Consider the following 13,051-nt stretch of genomic DNA (forward strand, 5'->3'; position numbering starts at 1 on the left):
TGGAGGGGCATGTTGTGCCAAATTTCTATATGGTTGCTATACCCATGTCCGTGTGCCCACGTGCTCCTCCATAAAACAGAAAGGTTACAGCATAATGTTTGCATACGATACATTATGCGCCGGTCACCTACACAGCTTCATCTAGCCAGCTCACTGTGGGGGCATCTGCTTCTGCATTCCCATCTTACCGTATATGTGGATGTAAATCTGAAAATCTGTGTGCCAGCCAGGGGCCAGATATATAAACATCCATACTCCATTTCCAATGCATAAACTGGTTTGTATAAATGAGGAATGTGCATGTTCGCCTAGTTCCCCGATGATTGAGATTTGAGAAACAACCATGCACACGTTTGGCTTCATAAACCTGATGAAAAATAATGCACATTTCTATCTGACTTTTATGCCTCTGGCCTTCAGAGTGAGCAGTTGGTCACTAACCTCAGTGACATAAGCTCCCATTATAATACTGTAGACACTTGACAACCTTCCAGAGGAGTGTCTCTACTATTTTCACATGAAAAGCAGCAGAAAGTGTTTAGTTCACATTACAGCTCAAACACAGCAACATACTCTACTTTGTTCCAACAGCTTGGCAAAGGAAACCAGACAACAGCCTGTTAGATGAAGGCAAAACATTGAAACAGCAGCAGCAGAAGTGCAGCAACTCTTCTGAAAGCTGAACATAATAAGCAGCCCGGTTGAGGGGCGCAGACTGTCCTGGCTTGGCCCAGCTCATGCACAGGACCGCGGTTTGGTCCGCGTGACATCAAAGGCGCCATTTGCCCATGTCCGCTAGGGTCTGGGAGGACCATCTGCATGCAGCCCACAAAAGTGACAGTTAAGCAGAACTTTATAAAAGTTCTACAGACCGTCAAGCCGCCTAGACATGATCTGCGCTGACCGTTCCATTATTTTCCTATGGGGAGAGCGAGTGTTAAAGCAGGACATCCGCCATTTTTAAAAAGGGACACAAAGACCACCGACTGGAATAGAGTTTCGATCGGGAAATGCACATGCCTGAAACACCAGACATGGAACTGCGTGTACACCTTTAGTATCAAGTGATTTCTATGACTTAATTGGCAGTGCAATTATTTTAGTCAGTAGCAAGTGTTTTCAATGAATGTTTGAGCAAAGTGAAAGAGTGGAGAGAGGCGAGTGGATAACTTATTCTGTTCACTACAGTACGGGTAAGCCATGACTCAAATGCACCGCCACAGGGTCTTGATCATTCACAGAGCTGTTAGAATACAAATGTACTCGTAAGCGAACAATACGCATCGCCCTGTGGATGTGGACTTATTGAAATCTTTCTGACCACAAACAGACAGAAAAGGGAGTTTAACAACTTGGATATCCACAGAATTAAAGGTCATCTCCTTTGATGTGTAGGAGCTCGCTGTCAAGATAAGATACGGAAGATAAGTTGTGAGGAACGAGGCAAAACCTCAAGCCAATTTAGCACCGTGTCCACGCCTGCTGTGTCTTAGTGAAAGTTGCTATCACTATCAAATTTTCATAGCTATGTGCGCTAATTGTGAGAAGCCATGTTTCTCATCCCATTAGCTTATCTCTTACAAAAAGGCAGAAGCCACATTCCTCAGGAAATTGCATTGCAGGGTTGTCATTAATCTATATGTATAACCTTATCCATGCCTAAATTATGCCAAGCAATCCTCAATGACATTCAGCTGTAGCCCACCCTTCAATGACACAAAAACATGCACAAGTCACAGGTTCCTCTTGCTAAATTTAAACGTTAACACAGGCACCCATCCTTAAAAATAAACAGTGAAATGACACACTTTAAGAATAAAGCTCATGAATAGCTAATGGTCTGCAAATGTGTGACTGGTTTCAGTTTTTCAGGCCACTTTTGCTTTACAAATGCCACGCACTGAATTCAGACAAGAAGGGCAAAGAAGTATAACAGAGGGAGACGGAAACAGCACCCACCAATCAGCGGCGCACACAGAGCCAAATATATAGACCACATTAAATCAAATCAGCGGCTGCGATTTGCCTCAAATCAGAGGAAGTCTAGAGTCACAGTGCGAAAGCAATAATGTCCCGAGGCTGGTGGGAGCGTTCTTCTCATCAGCTCGCCCGCTCATTTCCCTCTGTTCACGGCTTCCCTTGTCTCCCCTGTGATTTACTTACAAGATCAATATGACCTATCGCCGTGACAGTAAAGAGACATTTCCCTCAAAAGTCAATGAGCAACAGACGGTTATGAATACAAAAGCACCTTCCGCATTCTTTTTTTGTCCGTCTCAGCAACTGATGTTTAAAGGGCTCTGGTGAGACATTAAAGACACTGACAAACGTGCACTTTTAAGAGAACTGTACATAACTCAGATATAGATAAAAAGTAATATAATTGATAGATAAATAAAATCAATAAAATGAAAATTCTTTGCTACATTTGCCATTTGACAAAAAGAATCCAAGCACAAGGTCCACTTCCATGTATTGCAAATGTGCGCGAGCTTTGAGCTACATCTCTTGGCCTTCATCAGCGGACAGAGTTTGCTTAGTTGTCAAGGAGATTGTCCGGTTGATGCTCCAGGAACTATCCAGTAAGTGGACAGAGGACTGACTCGTCAACCTGCTATTGTCGAGGACAATAATGAACCTTCAAGCTCTAATGCATTTGAAATGCTTCCTGCACTTCAAGTTCTGTGTACTGTGAGTCACTGACTGATACACTATTTTTAAAGGCTAATACCACTACTGCTAGATAGGAAATTGTATATCTGTTTTTGTTTTGTCTTTTACAGGTGAAAAAAACTTTGCCAGTACTGATATATCTGCGATGAGCTAATATCAGCCAGCTGATTTATTGGCCAGGCTCTTAACAATATTAGCACATACGGTACAAGTGAGATTAATGCTCTATGCAGGAGTGCTACACAAAGCTATGATGAAAACTGCCGGCAATATAACAAATAAATACGACATGCATGTTGTGTACATGAAGGGTGACACAACTGAACCCAAGCCTGCAATGTTTCTAGTTTTGGTTGGGAGACTCCGGCATGATGATGTTTACCAGAATAATTCCTCCACTCGCAGTAAACAACACCACCACAAGTCTATGGAAAATGATTTCTTGCATCACCGAGCATAGTTCAGAAATAGTATTACAGTAAAATCCCACGGGTTTCGGCAACAAACCACATTTACACAAAGGCCGTGTTCTAACATCTTGGAAATGAAATGGCTTTGTATATTTTGGTAGACCCAGTATTACTTAAAAAATTAGGGCTGTCAAAGTGAACTTGATAACCAGTTATAGGGCTGCTCGATTATGGAAAAAATAATAATCAGGATTATTTTGGTCAATATTGAAATCACGATTATTTAAAACGATTACTCATTAACATTTGGATATAATGGATAGTGTCCAGGGTATAATCTGTTAGTGTCCTTTATCTCACAGAAAGAGTCTTTGGATCAGAATAAAATCGGTTGTACTACTGTGAGTCGGTTCAGCTTTACAGATATCACACATAACGTTACACAGCTAATGAACAGTTCCACAGACATAACAATGTGCATCTCACATCACATGTTCACTCACTATGACCACTACTACTGTCATTACTAAACATTGTGCCAAAATATCAACAATAATGTCGCCGTCAGTGGGCTTATTTGCTAGCTAACCTTAGGAAAAATCCAGCACATAGACGGTACCTTAGAGTTACGTTATGTGAAACAGGTGATTTAACGTCCCTGCTCATTTACATACAGTTTAACAACAAAAATAAATGCTGAGGGAACATTACTATGTTTTTTCATGTTGTTTTTGAGCAGTATGCCTATGCACCCCCACTAAGCTGGAAAACGTTTTAAAAAGGTCCCATGGCATGAAATTTTCACTTTATGAGTTTTTTTTTTAAACATTAATATGAGTTCCCCCAGCCTGCCTATGGTCCCCCAGTGACTAGAAATGGTGATAGGTGTAAACAGAGCCCTGGGTATCCTGCTCTGCCTTTGAGAAAATGAAAGCTCAGATGGGCCGATCTGGAATCTTCTCCTTATGAGGTCATAAGGAGCAAGGTTACCTCCCCTTTCTCTGCTTTGCCCGCCCAGAGAATTTGGCCCACCCATGAGAGAGAGACATCATGGCTTTCAAACGAGCAAAGTGGCAGTTGGTCAAGGCTTCAGATACAGTATTAGGGGACCCCTAAGGTCTATATTAAAGAGACTTCAGATACAGTATTAGGGGACCACTAAGGTCTATATAAAAGAGACTTCAGATACAGTATTAGGGGACCACTAAGGTCTATATAAAAGAGACTTCAGATACAGTATTAGGGGACCTCTAAGGTCTATATAAAATAGACTTCAGATACAGTATTAGGGGACCACTACGACCTATATAAAAGAGACTTCAGATACAGTATTAGGGGACCACTAAGGTCTATATAAAAGAGACTTCAGATACAGTATTAGGGGACCACTAAGGTCTATATAAAAGAGACTTCAGATACAGTATTAGGGGACCACTAAGGTCTATATAAAAGAGACTTCAGATACAGTATTAGGGGACCACTAAGGTCTATATAAAAGAGACTTCAGATACAGTATTAGGGGACCACTAAGGTCTATATAAAAGCATCCAAAGAGCACCATGTCATGGGACCTTTAAACAGTAAGTGAATACAGCGTGTCAGGAGAATACAATGTCTACTACAGCGGGGGGGCAAAGGCAGAGGGACCGCAGGGTTAGCTAACGTTAGCTGTTCCCAGACAACTGAGTTGGTTTTGCATTTTTTTGCTCACCAAACGCTGCTGCCATCTTTACTCGCGCTGAGTTTTTAAATTCCAGCGGATGATATGCACACGACTTGCCTCCCTGACTGGCTTCGGGAGGGGCGGATGTGCGCACATCCGCACGCGCTTGTCATTCACAAAAAAAGACAAAATAAGAGTGTTCTTGCAAAACAGAACATGGCAAAATAATCGTTTTTTTCTCGATTATACTATTTTGGTGATCGTTGGGAGCCCAAATCAAAATTGAAATCGAAATTCAATTAATTGCACAGCCCTAACCAGTTAACAAACTTATTTTAAAACGGCACTATTTCTTGTGACGCACAATTAACGCATGCAAGTTTTGTGATTGGGGCCTCGGCCCGCTCAGTAGTTTGGGAAATCATCTCCGGTCTGATCAAGGAGGAGACCCGCGGTGTGCCGAAGGTGTTCCTGGAGAACATGATCCGCGAGGCCGTCACCTAACACCGAGCACACCGAGAGGAACATTTCAAGAAACGCAACCCCACGTCACGCTTGTCTGTGTTTTCAGCTGTGGTTTGAGGCAGTGTGAGAATCCCGTACAGTAAACAGGAAACATCACTGCCTCTATCGCTGCCACAAGAAAGTTTTAAAACACTATGAGGTTTAAAAAAAGGAAACACAAGCACTGAACTGCCTGGGAGTTTGTGTGATAGTCCGTTTCCTGCAACAACAAAGCACTTGCTATGTCCTGCTCGTCTCTTTTCTTTCTCCTTCTCCTGTCAAATTAAGCTGCCTTCAGAAATGTCGAAATCTATAAACGATCTGACAGAAAACAGTAATTTTTAAAGTCCTTAAAATCCCTTTTTAAAGTAACAGATGTGCAATTTATTTGTGTCTAATCGCAAATTTACTATGGACAATGCAATTAATCACGATTACATATTTTCATCGATTCTATTAAAAATATAAGTACTGCAAGGTTATATGCAGTGGCTTAAATAATCATTAATAGATTACCTTTCAAACTTAAATGAATATAATATATATATCAAAGTGTGACCACTGATGGTATGATTTCTATAACTCTGTTAATAGCTGCCCTTTCAAAGTACTACCAATGAGATGGAAGCATTATATTGCATAAACAGGCAGTGAGAATAAAGCAATATACTCATGTTGTGAGTTTGTGTGTAACACTTAAAAATATATCCCAACCTTGAGAGAAGAAACATTGCATGGCAGGTTGTCAAACTGCACAAAGTGAGACAATAAATGTTGATGCTGTATACACACCTTAAGGCACAACTAAAGGAAGTATGTTACAGAAAAAAACACCTGTTATGTGGCAAAGTGAGGAGAAAGGCCAATAATATGGCTCATGTATCACGCTGAAAGTTTTCATTAGGGCCAGCACCTTGTTGCATTCACTTATTTGGCAGATTTATTTAACCTTGACTCATTTGGCTTTTTAAGGGAGCGGGTCCAACCGCTGTAAACAGTGTGTCCAGACAAGAAAATGTCCATAATACAGCCTTATTTAATTTTGTCTTTGGTTTTATGTGTATTTTATCTAGTTCCATTTTGTGTTAGTGGTCATGATTCTATTAAATCAACCTCTACAAACCTCTTATTGAGTCAACAGGCAGTGGTGTGAGTCCAGATCAGTAGCAGTTCTTAAAAGAACTACAGAAGCAATGTCACTTACTTTGGTAGAGCCGTCAGCACCCTCCCTGGGCTGCACTTTGTACATGGTGTCCATGACATTTTGATTGGTCAATTCTGAACTACTAAGCAAAGTCAGTGACGGACCCATTTCAAAACCTATACTAATAGGTGTGACCCCGAGCAGTCAAATATTTGATTCGATGAGAAGAGCCTGATTCGACTGCCAGTCTCAGCGTCGACTCTTCGCAGCGTCCAGTTCAGACCAAAGATTCTGGACGAGACGAGTGTACACTTGCAGCTACTTGCAATGTGCCGGTCAGCAACGCTGCGAAACCTGCCAGTTAACACCGACGACATGAGACAGTGTATCATCTTTATAGCCCAACGACTCTTTGTACTTCCGTCCTAACTTCCGACTTTCAGGCTTTTTTGTAGCTGGATATCATTTGTTGCGTCTAAATATGAACGTGGAGAACATTAGTGATAGTGAGATACTTGATGACAATATACTGTGCTTGCCGTCGCTCGCTGCAACTTTTCCCTGCAACGTTCTAAGTCGGTTTCTATACGGAGTTCTAAACTAACATTCTACTTTATTTGGTCGATAAAATGTCAGAAAATAACTTGCCATAGCCCAGGGTGACATTTTCGAATTTGCTTTTTTGTCCAGCACAAAAATAACACATTTACATAAATAAGAAAATCAGCAATTCATTATTATTTAGGAGCTTCATTTAGCGAATGGTTGGCATTTTTGTTCAATTATCAAAAAAGTTGCCAATTGATTTTCTGTTGAAAATGAATAGACAGGGATGCAACTATCTTGTACTGTACGCTGGACTGGAATCAGCCCTGATATTGACCTTCTTAAGCAGATCAGGTATCGGCCGTGACGTGAGCAAATACATTTTTTGTCAGTGTTATTATAAACTTCAGTGTTTCTGCTACCAATTACTGTATATTCATTAGGTGATATTGGGCTGCCAACTTCGTTTTTTGGCGCCAGTGTTACCTTATATGAAACATTATTCCAATGAGTTTTCTTATGGAGGAATAACATGTTTTACATTTAGCAAAAAAGATAAAGCCCTTGCATCAGATAGGTACTTGTTATCGGCAGATACCCTGAGTCCATCTATCCGCATCAAAATCATCCTAAATGAACATGAGGTCAATAAAGAAAAGTATTTTGATTAATTTATACAGCTATAACTGCACATTGTATTGCACATTTTATTGAAATATAATTGGAACTACTGTCCAGGAGTGTTTCATACCATTTTTTTCAACCATCATACATTACTACACTACCTTTTTGGGTTTGCAATGTGGCTCTTTTAAAAATAATTTATGCTGAAGAAAGTGGCATGAAAGTGTTATTTCCAGCTCAAACATCAAAGCACTGACTGTAAAATATACCTTTTAAAGTGCCTGGGACTCTTTGTGCATCTTAATATGTTTCCAGAATGACACTTCACACGGACAATGAAATAGATCAATTAGCGCTGGAAAGGAGCCTCTATTTAATGAAACAATACCAGTCTTGTCCAAGAAAAACAGGACAAAAGAAACATGGGTATGCAAAACAGGCAGTAACATGCAGACACACGGCTCCCTCAGCGGTCTCATTTGCAAAAGCCCATGGTTGAGTATGTAAAATAAATGCCGAGAGGATTAATTCAATCACAGAGATGTTGAGAATGAAGGCTTTGACATTTGTAGGAGTCAACACCTTCGCCCAGCAAGACAAAAATATCAATTATCCTGACGATAAGAAAATTGAGCCAGTAATAAGCAGCCGTGTAATGTTCCTGCTCAAATTTAGATTCCAGAGGTAACAGCTGCAATAGTCACAGTGGAGGAAACGCTGTTAGACATTTCCGACCGTGAGGATGAGGCTTTCCAGCGATGTGACCAACAAACAGCTATAGGTGGAAAGATGAACTTGTTGTAATAGAGTTTTTGGTGACAGTGAGGAATGGGGAGCGTGGGCTGATAGTAATGATGTTATCAGTCACTGTGCGATCTTGCCCTGATGGATGAAGTGTCTGCCGAACCTTCTAGAGGCAGGCAGTGAGTGGTAAACATGAGTGCGGTCAACATCACAGCAGCTAAACGCAGATTTTCTTAACTGACTACCTAATGTGCTGCTTAGATGCAGACATTTCTACATTTCATTTCAACACAACTTCTGCAAATCACTATATTCTGCACGAGTGTCTTCCATACATACTAACAGGCAAGAGGACCACACACATACTGTATAGAGGACGGGGTCAATGTAACGCTAGTGTGGATCAACGACATCACATCATTTCCAGGATAATCGCAAGCAAGATGTCTGTTGCCTAAGCGCTCTCTGTGTGTTGCCGTAACTCCAAGGCGAGTTTTGAAGAAAAATTTGGACGGTGCAACAAGTCAGGCCTGCTTAGTTCTTTCAGGGAATGATTGTAAAGATTTACTAAGAATATGTTTACGGCATTTAATCTCTAACTGGGACGTTTTGCGACCGATTGGCAGGGATATGCTATGGACAAAATACACACGGTGATACACTGGTAAGAGCAAATTATGTTTAACCACTTATCCAGCGAATTTATATTGCTTAAGTTACTGTATTGTGTGAACAGTTCATTTAATATTGCATGTGGCGTTTCCTTTCGCCGGGTGCAAATGTTCCACCAACACAAGTTCCTTCCCGGGACTATTTTGCAGAGCCACCGTCGCTGCGTCCGGACCTAAGCGCCGCCCAAGACTATTGTGATTGGTTAAAGAAATGCAAAATGACCCAGAGCGTTTTTTTCTCCTATCACAGAAGGTATATGTGGTGCCAGACCTTACTCCACCAGCGCTGTGGTGGATAGGTCTGGCAATGCGTGACTAGTGTAACATACACTGACATGCTGACTACACCCATATGTCTAACAAACAATGTTTTGTTCACTTTGCAAACTAAACATCCTACAAATTCATAACAGAACAAGTCCAATTTGACTACACTGCCTCGTGAAACACACAAGTCATCCAGGTGCGTGTGAGCCACACTGGGATTTTTAGAGTGGAGACGCCCTGCCTCGTCTAAAATAAGGAGCGCCTCCGCTAGTGTCCGGAGAAATTATAACTTTCAATATAAGTAGGGCTTCTACTAACCCTAGGCTATAGCAGAGCCCGCAGGAGATTGGCAAGATGATTGCCCTATCCTGATGAGCAACTCACAGCCATCACACTCCAACTTCAACCACATAAAGCACAACTAATGTTAGTAAAATATACAATTTAGCATGATGAGCGAGGGCTGCCGTTCACACCGCCATCTAATATCTACACTGACAGCGAGACATTTCAGGATGTGCGTGATTGAGCTCAGCAGGTGATTGATTGTGATCACCCCCTCTGTTAAGCGACTTCCTGGCAAAAATCCTGCCACAGGTAACTTACCGCCACATGTGTGCCAGTGTTAAGTGTACTAATACATTTAACCGTCTGAACCTGTTGCATGTTAAACCCACACCCCGTTTTCTCAGGGGCATACAAATAGCAATGGAATCACAACTTTGTCTCTTAATCTTAGGCAGTACTTGCATTGATGTCCACTGAGGATAAACTCCTTAAATATGTTGAGAAATCAAATCAGACTCAAAAGTGATCCCGCTGATTGTACATTAGAGCTGGGCAATATAATCGATATTATACTGATATTGCGATATGAGAATAGATATCGTCTTAGATTTTGCATCGTAATATCGTATAAGTGTTGTCTTTTCCTGGTTATAAAAGCTGCATTACAGTAAAGTGATGTCATTTTCTGAACTTACCAGACTGTTGTAACTGTTCGGTTATTCGCCTTTACCCACTTAGTAATTATATACACATTACTGATGATTATTTATCAAAAATCTCATTGTGTAAATATTTTGTGAAAGCACCAATAGTCAGCACTACAATCGTTGCGGTATAGATATCGAGGTATTTGGTCAAAAATATCATGATATTTGATTTTCTCCATATCGCCCAGCCCTATTGTACATTCATGATGACATGGTTATCCAAAGAAATATCAGCATGATCTTCCATTAGCTGTGTAATATAGGCTTAAAAAAGGTCACTACATGACAACATTATACCTCCTCTTTATATCAGCTAACACACACACACACACACACACACACACATATATATAGGGACACAAAACACACACACACACACATTTCCCTCCAAAATGGCTCTTTTATCCCCTAAACACTGAACTTGAAAAACTACGGACATGAGGCAAAAAAATAAAAAAAATAAAAATAATTTTTTAAATAGCGAATTATTCTTTTGCCCAGAAAATATCTCCCAAAACATGAGAGATTGACAAATTGGCCAAATGATGGCTTAAAATAACATATGACATAAGACATGTAGTGACAATGCCGAAAGCCTGTGGATAAAAGAAAACTGAATCAAAACAGCTGAGAGTAAAACATAAATCTGTATCTTTGTGTTCATCCAATTTTCAAACAACAGTGAATTATAGGCATTTTGCAGGACTTTTTTTTTCTAACCTAACAACATTGCCAGCAGTTCCCAATTTTAGGATTTCGGCTACTATTCAACTCTAAAATTAATTATTCTCTTTAAATGCACCTGGATTGATAGCATCAGGACACAAATGACAGCAGACTGGTTTATATAGGTATATTTCAGCCACACTTGTGATGCGGTTGGTTTGTGGGGAGCACAAAACTCAGTGAAACACAAGGTGGCGGCCAGCCAAGGCTGTTGAAGCTGAGTAAGACTCTGTCATTTAATTTGCATGACCTTTATTTTACTCTGCTTGAAATCAGATCTCCATGACCACCTTGCACCAATCCTGTTAGACTTCATAGGAACAAAAAAAAGAAGAAAAACACTGTCCTGAATTGCAATTTGTAGAAGCCTCAAGGCTAATTCATGCTGATTTCCTATAGCCTATATTCAGTTTGAGCCTCTTGGAGAGCAGCTATTCAATTACTGCTACTAGTGGCTGCAAAACACCCAGAGCTTATTCAATGAGTGTTACACCAGCACCCTGTTAAAAGGCAATGCTTATTGCTGACTTCAACAAGTCTCCCAAATAACCTCTTTTTTTCACAACCACATTAAAACGTTGACTCCTCTGCCTTGAAATAGTGGAAACCAGAAGTGCTATGCAGTCAGATGCATATGCATCATCAAAGTATAATAGGTAGGCCTATATCCATTACTTAATATATTAATATGTCAAAGCACTCAATGGCACGCAATTTACAAAGCTATTGTCATGTTGAATCCCTACTGTGTTGGAGACAATCGTGTAGACACAATATCTGACAAGTGAGCAAGGATCTATAAAAACGGCAATGACCTTTCATTTGGTCAATGCTGTTTTTATAGATCCTTGCTCATTTTGAAGGTTGAGTGTCTCAATAGGTCTCTGCCGTCCGAACATAATAATAGGAAAAGGCTCTCAACATCCCAAGCCTTAGCCTACATTGCACACCACACAAATGCATACCCCCATGGGGGTTATACACTCAGCAAATATGAGCAAAACTCTGAAATAGTGCCTCAGAAGATATTTTAGGTCTATAGGCTATATTTGGGCACTGCTTAAGAATATGTGTTTGAGGTACAGCAATTGAACCCGACTCGTGCTTTCTCTTCTGTATACTCACAGTGCAGGAGACAATTTCCTATTGTAGCTTAAGTTACCTCCTTCATTTACAACGACACAAAATATCTAGCGTCACCGCTACCAAATGTCACCAAATGTCAGCGCCGAAAAGCGAGCTATCAAATAGGGTCAAAACGAGAGAATGACACGCAGATATTCCCCGTGTTTTCACTCCAAAGTGACAACTAGTACCCTAAACGGCAGAAAGCTGGTCGACCAAGAAAGAGAGGCAAAACTCGACGTTATCTCGGCCAGAGTCCACCTTGCACGGACTTGCGGAACAAAGTTTCCCGTTAGGTCGGGACCGTATTTAATTCGGAAACACATGTGTAGCATATTCCACGACGAAATAGAGCACGGAAACAAGTCCTAAGTAGTCCACAGCAATTGTCAACTACGAGTTTTGACGGCATACAATATCGGCAGAGGCGAACGTGTGCACCCAATGTAGGTTACAAAAGATTGTTGCAAGCAGTCGAGAAACTCGACAGCTAACTCCAAACAGAATGTTATAGTTCTCAAGGACAGGAAAGAAATGAGACCGCCTTTACTTACGCTGGAACGAGAAGAAGTCCAAACAGTCCCGTAGAAGAAAAAAAGAAAAGCCCACGGTCCTCGGCGCTCCACAGTCAGAGGTCCACATCCAGCAGTCTCGTTCCCTCTCCTCCTCCTCCTCCTCCTCCTCAGCTCCTCTACAGCTGCTGGAGAAGTTTGCTGACGTCAACAAGCACTCAGTCTCAACCGGGGGGAGCTCTTTGGTCGCAACTTGAATAATACATGGAAAAGGAGGGGGGAGACCGGGAGAGACGCGACCGGAAAGAATTGGGGAGGCACATACAGGCACCACATTAAAGGCTACCCCGGCCTTTCACGACAATGGCCACATTCATCAACAACAACAGCAAAATCCTCAGCTTTGAAAAGGTGAATGAAGTGAACGTTAACATTTGCATCCACATT

General features: G+C 41.1%; 1 protein-coding gene across 7 annotated transcripts in view; it reads right to left on the bottom strand.

The window, feature by feature from the left end:
- Nucleotides 1-12,845, bottom strand: part of gulp1a (GULP PTB domain containing engulfment adaptor 1a) — a 101,973-nt gene extending 89,128 nt beyond the window's left edge. For 2 of the 7 annotated variants that reach the window (XM_039817715.1, XM_039817716.1), the window contains exon 1: nucleotides 12,647-12,844. The gene's annotated coding sequence lies outside the window, so the exon portion shown is untranslated. Of the gene's footprint in view, nucleotides 1-12,646 lie in introns of all 7 variants that reach the window. The other 5 variants (XM_039817714.1, XM_039817713.1, XM_039817711.1 and 2 more) reach the window with 5 other exon arrangements.
- Nucleotides 12,846-13,051: the final 206 nt, after the last annotated feature.

This window comes from Perca fluviatilis, chromosome 12 (genome assembly GCF_010015445.1).
Source record: "Perca fluviatilis chromosome 12, GENO_Pfluv_1.0, whole genome shotgun sequence".
Lineage (NCBI taxonomy): Eukaryota > Metazoa > Chordata > Actinopteri > Perciformes > Percidae > Perca > Perca fluviatilis.